Genomic DNA, 10,565 nt, shown 5'->3' with positions numbered 1-10,565 from the left:
CTGCCTATAAAGCCAACCGAATTCTGATCAAAATCATCATCTTTTTCTTCCTCATTCATACGTAAAATTTATATTTATATTTATAATTTATATTTTAATTTTAATTATAATTCTAATAATAAGGGTATGTTAGCGAATATTGTAAGAGTGTAAGTCGAAATTCTGTCCGTGTAACGCTACGCTATTTTTAATCATTGTAAGTTATGTTCAACCTTTTTACATTAATGTCTCGTAGCTAAGTTATTATTATGCTTATTTAAAACGAAGTAATCATGATGTTGGGCTAATTACTAAAATTGGGTAATTGTGCTTTGTAACATAATTGGGGTTTGGACAAAAGAACGAAACTTGTGGAAATTAGACTATGGGCTATTAATGGGCTTTATATTTGTTTAACTAAATGATAGTTTGTTAATGTTAATATAAAGATTTACAATTGGGCGTCCCTATAAATTACCATATACACTCGATCGGACACGATGGGCGGGGTATTTATATGTACGAATAATCGTTCATTTAACCGGACACAGGAATGGATTAATAGCCACTAGAATAATTAAAACAGGGGTGAAATTACATTCAAGGGTAATTGGTGTAATTGTTAACAAAGTAGTAAAACCTTGGTTTACACGCAGTCGATAACCTGGTGTATTCATTAAACAAAGTATTAAAACCTTGTTACAATTCGAATCCCCAATTAGTTGGAATATTTAACTTCGGGTATAAGAATAATTTGATGAGGACACTCGCACTTTATATTTATGACTGATGGACTGTTATGGACAAAAACCAGACGGACATATTAAATAATCCAGGACAAAGGACAATTAACCCATGGGCATAAAACTAAAATCAACACGTCAAACATCATGATTACGGAAGTTTAAATAAGCATAATTCTTTTATTTCATATTTAATTTCCTTTATTTTATATTTAATTGCACTTCTAATTATCGCACTTTTATTTATTGTTATTTAATCGCACTTTTAATTATCGTACTTTTTAATTATCGTAAGTTTATTTTATCGCACTTTTATTATTCGCAATTTCATTATCGTTATTTACTTTACGCTTTAATTTAAGTCTTGTATTTATTTTATATTTTACATTAGGTTTTAACTGCGACTAAAGTCTTAAAATCGACAAACCGGTCATTAAACGGTAAAAACCCCCCTTTATAATAATAATATTACTTATATATATATTTGTATTTTTAATAAAAGTAAACTAATATAGCGTTGAGCTTTGTTTAAAGATTTCCCTGTGGAACGAACCGGACTTACTAAAAACTACACTACTGTACGATTAGGTACACTGCCTATAAGTGTTGTAGCAAGGTTTAAGTATATTCATTCTATAAATAAATAAATATCTTGTGTAAAATTGTATCGTATTTAATAGTATTTCCTGCTAAAATTAATAACTATTTTATATACACCTCGCATAACATCATACTTCGAATTCATCATGTCCGAAGGGAGTCCCGAAATGATAGGGGATATTCTATATGCATCTTGTTAAGGTCTGTTACCAGGTGTTCACCATATGAATGATTTTTATCTCTATGTATGGGATGTATATTGAAATATGAAATCTTGTGGTCTATTATTACGATTTGATAAATATACAGGTTAAACCTATAACTCACCAACATTTTTGTTGACGTTTAAAGCATGTTTATTCTCAGGTGATTATTAAGAGCTTCCGCTGTTGCATGCTAAAATATGGACAAGATTTGACGTTTAAGAGCTTGTATAATATTGTTTAAAACTGCATTCGAGATTTACTTTGTTGTAACATATTAATATTGTAAACCAATATGTATTGGTAGTGTGTAAGTGTGATATTTTAGATTATCATTTCTGGATAATCTAGGTGGTGACTTTTTAACCTTGTCGATAAAATAAAGGTTATGGTTTGTTTTAAAAACGAATGCAGTCTTTGAAAAACGTCTCATATAGAGGTCAAAACCTCGCAACGAAATCAATTAATATGGAACGTTTATAATCAATATGAACGGGACATTTCACGTTATATTCAGGGTACCACTGATCTTGGCCTTCAGTTATATGCATCTTCTCCTACGACGCTGGTTGCTTACTCTGAAGCTGATTGGGTACGTTGCCCCACCACCAGACGATCTACATCCGGCTACTTTGTTTTTCTCTGCAACAATCTTCTCTCGTGGTCATCCAAGTGGCAACTCACGCCCTCTCGCTCCAGTGCCGAAGCAGAGTATCGTGGGGTTGTCGATGCTGTTGCCGAGACTTGCTGGGTTTGTAACCTTCTTCGTGAGCTTCACTGTCTGCTCATTTAAGCTATTTTGGTTTATTTTGATAATGTCAGCTCTGTCTACTTCTCTACTAATCCGGTACAACATCAACGAACCAAACATATCGATCGACATTCATTTTGTTCGTGATCTAGTAGCCCAGGGACAGGTACGGGTTCTTCATGTCCCGTCCCGCTATCAGTTTGAGGACATCTTCACCAAAGATTTTCCGTTCGCGTTATTCGATGAGTTTCGCTCCAGTTTGAGCGTCCGACGTACTCTCGATCCAACTGGGGGGGACTTTAGTCATAATATATAGTCATATATTGTCTGGCCCATGTGTAATGTTACTTAGGCCGAGCCCATTTGTACATATTAGGCTTATCGGCTATACATGACATCTCATGATGTACTGTACCGAATCAATTCAATATATCGATCATCTAAGTTTAACCACCAACACATATTAGTAACACACCTTAATCTCACATACTTAACAACAAATCCTCCCAACCTTGTAACCAACTCTTCATCATGAAACAACTTAATTCAGGCGGCTATAGATATTCATTCAACAATTAACTCATTGTGATCTGATACAACACAGATTCATACATTCATCATACTTGTTCTTATTGTTCATATACATATACATGATCCGTTCATCTTGTGCACATTCTGTTCATCACTAAAATTCTCATAATCACGAATTCATCGTATTTTAGTGTTTTCATAGAGTTTTGTTAAATTTGACTTTTATATGTGAATTTAAATAATATGTGTCTTTGGTTGAATTTAAAATGACATATTCTCATATGGTAAATGAGATATAAAGTTGTTAAAGGGTAAAATAGGCACTTTGCATAACTTATTAACTTACTGTGTTTGGATTAAAATTTAGTATGTGAACCCCTGCTAAAAATGAAGAAGATGTGGGATCAAACACATTCAACATCATCATCTCCTAATCACAACAACATTTGGCACATTGTTGGAGTTAAAACCCATGAGATTAATAATCGTCAGATGGGTGAACTATCCCCGTAAGATTTGCAAAGTAATGGACTACACGGGCCAAAATAAATTAGACTATGCAGAAAATTTATGACAAACCCCAAGGTTTATCCGCGTAATTTTTTCTCTATAATTATTAGACTTAAGAGTTACAAAAATGATTTTAAAAATGAATTTGACTTATATATTCAAGAAGACAACTTAAAGTATTGCTTTTCAAAGTATTCAATTTATCATAAATAAATGAATAATACTTAATAATTAAATAGTATAGCTTGCTAAATAAATATTACTAGCATGAAGAGTCAAAAATGATTTAAAAAATGAATTTGACCATGTTGTGTTATATATTCAAGAAAAAAACTTAAAGTATTACTTTTCAAAGTATTCAATTTCAATCTATCATAAATAAATGAATGATACTTAATAATTAAAGAGTATATATATATATATATATATATATATATATATATATATATATATATATATATATATATATATATAGTGGTAGGATCAAGAGGGAAGTAACCATTCGGGGAGAAGCGGGGGGAAGCAAAAACTTTTTTTTTTCTTTTCGTTTTTTGAAAAAACTTTGTTCACGAACATTATAGATGAGGTGAAAATATGAACATTTAGTAGAGACACTTTGTGATAAATGTTTTTATATTGGCGGAAAAATGCTCGAAGAAGTAATATATAACAATTATCGTGTTTTTCGAGCGTATTTTGAGGTTTTAGCTATTGGGGTTTAGATATTAGGGTTTAGATATTAGGGTTTATAGGGTTTAGATATTAGGGTTTAGAAATTTAGGGTTTAGGGTTTAGATTTAAGGTTTAGATTTAGGATTTAGATTGAGTTTTTAACACGAACGGTTTAGAGTTTAGGGTTTAGGGTTTAGGGTTTGGTGTTTTGGGTTTATTCCATAAACCCAAAACACCAAACCCTAAACCCTAAACCCTAAACTCTAAATCGGGCTAAATTTTAGTTCACAAAACATGGAAAAAAAAAACGTTCATATTCTTCACGAACAATATTATCTTGAATGTTATTTTTGTCGATCGTTTTCCCACCTAAATAATAACATTCATCACGAAGTGTCTCTTCTAAATGTTCATATTTTCGTGTGATCTTGATGCCGGAAAAAAAAATTTCAAAAAAAATGAAACAAACAAAAAATTTTGCTTCCCCCCACTTCCCCTCGATTGGTTACTTCCCCATTGATCCTGCCCCTATATATATATATATATATATATATATATATATATATATATATATATATATATATATATATATATATATATATATATATATATATATATTGGAAATATATATATATATATATATATATATATATTACTAGCATGAAGAGTCATATTAAAACAAAAGAAAGAAAGTAAATTTTCTGAAAAAGAGGACGTCCAATTAGTCTTCATTAGCATAATTGTTAATGGTTACATGTAGGGATGTTAATGGATGTTCTATTCATACATTCACCCGATTCGATCCATTTATAATGGATATGGATGATGTAAATGGACGATTAACAGATATAGATGTGGATATTGATGATCTAAATATTTGTGGATCGGATATCGATGACAATTTATACACGGATATATCCATTATCACCTGAAATACATTATATATACATATATACGTACTAAAATATATGCATGTACATCTACAGGGGCGGTGTTATTATCGCTGCAACGGCATAGTCGAAACGGGAGATGATCGCAACGAGTGATTTAGTCCCCCTCGGGTGATCCCAATCGCTGTAAATAAAAAAACAAATTATAAATTATTAACAAAAATAAGGGTTTTGATAGTCACAATTATTACATTGTTACTAACAATATTCAAAGTTGCATATTTTGATTAGCTTAAACATATATTTACTTATATTATAATGTATTTGCTCAATTAAATTCACAATTGATGACAAATTACAATCAAAACACGCGCAACAAATCAAAAACATAAGGATTAAATATTTATATTTACACTTGTTATAATCTATATTAAATTGATAAAATCTTCGTTACACTAACATTTCATTTGATATCCAATTAATATCCATTAACCCGCTTAATTCATCGAATATGGATATAGACGGATGAACTGAAATTAAATGGATATGAATATGGATATAGATGAGCGAAAATTAAATGGATATGGATGTGGATATGATATTTTTCGATCTATATCTGATCCATTGACATCCCTAGTTAGATGCATTATACAATATACCAACTCTTTTTTTCTTTTTTTCTTTTTTTTTTTTTTTATATTTCTCTCTCTTTTTTTTTTTCTTTTTTTTTTTTTATATTTCCCATTGACTTACTACTAGGTAGCTGGACCTCATGCGTGCCTATATATAGCTCTCTTAAGTCTCTTAGTTTCATTCAACCATCAACATTGGATTTTGTTTCACAACTAAAAAATTAAAAAATGTGGCACGTAACTTTGTGTGTTTTATCTCTAGTTCTGGTTGGTTTTACCCATTGGGTTTACAGGTGGAGGAACCCAAAATGCAATGGCAAACTTCCTCCGGGTTCAATGGGTTGGCCGCTACTTGGAGAAACGCTACAGTTTATCGCTCCTAACCGAACTAATTGGGACGTACATCCCTTCATTGAGAAGAGGATGAGAAGGTCATTTTTAATTCTTTTATATTTTTGGTTGTACTAAAACGTTTGAATATATAGCGACACTGTGATATCTATTGCAGATATGGATCGGTATTTCGAACTAATATCATTGGGCTGAATGTTATCGTATCGACCGATTCAGATCTTAACCATAAGATCTTCCAACAAGAGAACCAATTCCAAGGTTGGTTTCCTGATAGCATGAGAAAGGTACTTGGAGACCAGAATTTAAGTACTTCGCATGGGGCGTTGCATAAGTATCTCAAGAACATGGTTGTAAGTTGTAACTCTAGTTGGTTCAGGGACACTTATGCCTGTACTTTCAGATGTTGAAAATTCAGCAAAAAGAAATCTACAGAGGTGGGCTACTCAGGGAATAGTAGAACTCAATGATGCAACTGCAGATGTAAGTTTCCTAGTTATATAAAATTCATTGTTTTCGGCAAAAGAAAATAATAATAATACCACACACATGTATATAAAATTATGATGCAGATATACATATTCTAGTATTTAATCAATTCTTTTTTGGAAACATTGGTGAAAATAACAGGGTAGAAAGAAGGTGAAGAAGATGCTGAAGAACATGCTAGATGAGAGACGTAAAAACCCGAATAAGTCAAACAATGACTTCTTTGATTATGTGATAGAAGAACTGAAGCAAGATGATACAATAATTACAGAGGAAATATCATTAAACTTGATGTATATTCTTTTGTTTGCTAGCTATGAAACAACATCCACCGCCATGTTAGTAACCATTAAGCTTCTCACAGACAATCCTCTCGCTTTGAAGGAGTTAACAGTATGTGAAGATGGATTAGACAGATCTAATAGTAGAAGATTCTGTTTTTTAATTCATGAAACGTATACGTACTCACCTTTTTTTAAAAACACATTTTGCTACTTGATGCAGGAAGAACATTAAAAAATTATAAGAGCGCGTGAAAACCCTGACTCCGGACTTACATGGCAAGAATATAAGTCAATGACATTCACATTTAAGGTAAATACCCTCATATAAACAAACTCAATATTTAGTAATAAAAAACTGAATACTCATATAAGTGCGTTTAATATTGACAAACTACATTACGTTATAGGTTATATTTGAATCGGTAAGATTGGCGAATATAGCTACAGGCCTTTTCAGGAAGGCAACGGCAGATTTCAAGTTCAAAGGAAATTAGCTAATTATCAATACATTTCTTTCTTTTTTTCTTTCTATTCTTTAATTTATATTCAAAAGAATAAAATTATGATGATAGTATATTGATATGAAAAGTTACTCGATGCAGACTACACTATTCCGTCTGGTTGGGTGGTAATGGCGTGTCCCCCAGCTGTGCATTTGGACCCTAGCAATTACAAAGACCCAATTGACTTCAATCCATGGCGATGGGAGGTAACCGTTCACCAGAAACAAAATTTTTTTTTTTTACAAATTCATAGACATTTATTAATTCAAACTTTGTGTTATAAGTAGGAGAAGGATTTGAGAAATGCATCCAAGACGTACATGGCTTTTGGAGGCGGCCAAAGGTTTTGTGTAGGTGCAGAATTTGCTAAACTTCAGATTGCTGTTTTTCTTCATCACCTAGTTGATGGGAAAATAATCACAACGGGTAATCTACAAAGCGGAAACAAACCCGTTTGACAAGCATTTCCCGACCCGTATGAACCTGTGAGGAAACTAACAAACAAGCTATATCAAAACCAACCCAAATCAGTCCCCAAATCTGTTCCAAATCAGTAGCTAAACAATAATCAAGCACACACTAAAACACGAGACTTTTTACGTGGAAAACCCCTCAAAATCGAGAGTAAAAACCACGGGACTCGTAAGCCACTTAAATTCCACTATCATCAACAAAGAGAGCAATACAATAATCCTTCTCTAGATCAACTAGAGGTATACAACATCATCATACTCTTGAACAACAATAATCAACAAGTATATGAAGAAATTAAAGACAAAAGATGAAAGATTCACCCAATAAACTGCTCTCTGTTCCAGCAGCAAAATCACGACCTACAGACCTTATTAGACGAATTCAACGGTTGAAAATGTTGGCACTAATGTCAGGAAGACACAGCCCAAAAATTGAGAAGATTCAACGGTCGGATCTCCGGGGATCGTCGATTTTCTGAACTGCTGTATTTTTAGACGGAAATTGAAAATCTCTCTTTTTCTTTTTTTGATCTCTCTGATCTATCTACTCTCTTGATAATGAAAACAGCTGCACCCAATTGAGATTTGAAATGCCCTCAAATGATTGATCAAGTCAACCAACATTTGGGCCTTGGGCTTGGTTTTACTTTCCTCATATTTGGAAACTAAATAAAATACCCAACACTAGTGACCAAATATCAGTAAGCATGAATAATAAACATGATCTAATTAATGGTATTTGTATTATTTGGAAATTTAAGAAACGGAAAACTAAAGAGATATTTTGATTTCATTCCCCTTTCTATTTTAAGGTGGAAACTAATCAAAGGAGGTGAAATGGTACGAACTCCAAGCTTACTATTTCCGAACGGGTTTCATGTTGAGTTCGCTGAAAAGGATAAACAGAATCAAGATCCAACATCTGCATCAGCTATTTATCCCAAAGAGAAGTGAAAGCGTTAAACATTTGTCACTTATAATATGTACCTTATTTGCTACAATTTCAAGCTTTGCTTCACAGCTTTCCTTTGAATAAAGATATACCTGAAAAATAAAGAAATATTGAGGGCTCCTCTGTTTTACCTATGTAGTTTCTTATATGGAGTATCATCAATATAAACATGTTGTCATTAAAATGGAATGTAAGACGGAGCATTAAGATAAGAGTGTCATGCCTTTTCTATACTTATAATAATATATTAACATATCGTGATTGCTTAAACCCAAGGTCTTGTAGAAACCTTTTCATCCACAATAGTTCTTTGCACGCTTCTGTTGCTGCCATATATTCAGCCTCGGTCGTAGACAATGCAACACACTTTTGCAACCTTGATTGCCATGACACTGCTCCCCCTGCGAAAGTCATCAAATATCCAGAAGTGGATTTCATGTTATCTTTGTTTCCTGCCATATCTGAGTCTGTATAATCAACAAGCATCGGCTCTCCATTTCCAAATGTGATACCCAACTTTGAAGTACCTCGTAAGTATCTCATAATCCATTTAACTACTTCCCAATGCTTCTTACCCGGTTTTGACATAAACCGACTAACAACACCTACCGCATGAGCTATATCAGGCCTAGTACACACCATAGCATACATCAAGCTACCAACCGCTGAAGCATATGGAACTTTATCCATCTCCTCAACATCCTCCTTTGAAGAAGGGCAATCTCTATCTGTTAGCTTAAAGTTGTTAGTAAGAGTGGAACTAACCACTTTAGCATTCTTCATGTTGAACCTACTAAGCACCTTTTCAATGTATTGCTCTTGTGATATATGTAACGTCTTAGCACCTCTATCTCTAGAAATCCGAATGCCAAGAATCTGTTTTGCTGGTCCCAAGTCTTTCATAGCAAAAGACTTGTTCAATTCTTGCTTCAACTGCGCAATTCTTTTAATATTTTTACCAACAATCAACATATCATCAACGTATAACAACAATATGATGAAATCATCATCACCAAACCTCTGAAAGAAAACACAATGATCTGAAGTTGTCTTTCGGTAGCCTTGCTTTCCTATAACCGACTCAAACTTCTTATACCACTGTCTCGGTGCTTGCTTTAACCCATATAGACTTTTCTGAAGTCTACAAACATAATTTTCTTTACCCTTAACCCGAAAACCTTCAGGTTGCATCATGTAGATTTCCTTATCCAAATCACCATGAAGAAAAGCAGTCTTGACATCCATTTGTTCAACCTCAAGATCAAGACTAGCAGCTAACCCAAGAACCACTCGAATAGATCCCATCTTCACGACCGGAGAGAAAATCTCATCAAAATCAATACCCTTTTTCTGGCTGAATCCTTTAACGACTAACCTAGCTTTGTACCTTGGTTGTGAAGTAAGTTCATCTGTCTTCACTTTGAACACCCATTTGTTTCTTAAAGCTCTCTTGCCTTTAGGTAACTTCACCAGCTCATAAGTATTGTTCTCATGTATGGAATTCATCTCATCTTGCATGGCTTCACCCCACTCTTTCTTATGCTCATCTTTCATAGCTTCTGCATAACACTCTGGCTCTCCCCCATCAGTGAGTAACACATACTCATCAACAGAATATCTGACAGAAGGATGACGGTCTCGGGTAGACCGTCTAAGTGGGACAAATGGGGGCACATCTGGTACTGGAATCTCTACCTGCTCCGGAGCATCACCAACATCAGTACCATGTTCATCATTCTGAACATCATCTCCAACATGTTGTGGAGTAACTGGATCCAAATCAACAAGATCAGCACTAGGTTGAGGAACTGAATCTGTCTTATCAACATCTTTTAACATCTGATCTTCTGTAAAAACAACATCTCGGTTTCGTACAAGTTTCTTCTGAACTGGATCATATAACCTGTACCCAAAATCATCTTCACCATAGCCGAGGAATACACATGGCTTAGTCTTCATATCAAGCTTTGACCTCTCATCTTTGGGAACATGAACAAAAGCT

At 33.6% G+C, this 10,565-nt stretch overlaps 1 pseudogene; it reads left to right on the top strand.

Annotated features, from left to right (window-relative positions):
* Window positions 1–2,013: 2,013 nt before the first annotated feature.
* LOC139889941 (cytochrome P450 87A3-like) lies at window positions 2,014–8,565 on the top strand (annotated as a pseudogene).
* The last annotated feature ends 2,000 nt before the right edge of the window (window positions 8,566–10,565 follow it).

The sequence above is a fragment of the Rutidosis leptorrhynchoides genome, chromosome 2, assembly GCF_046630445.1.
Source record: "Rutidosis leptorrhynchoides isolate AG116_Rl617_1_P2 chromosome 2, CSIRO_AGI_Rlap_v1, whole genome shotgun sequence".
NCBI lineage: Eukaryota > Viridiplantae > Streptophyta > Magnoliopsida > Asterales > Asteraceae > Rutidosis > Rutidosis leptorrhynchoides.
The sequence above is the reverse complement of the archived record's forward strand: the minus strand, read 5'-3'. Positions and strand labels throughout refer to the sequence as shown.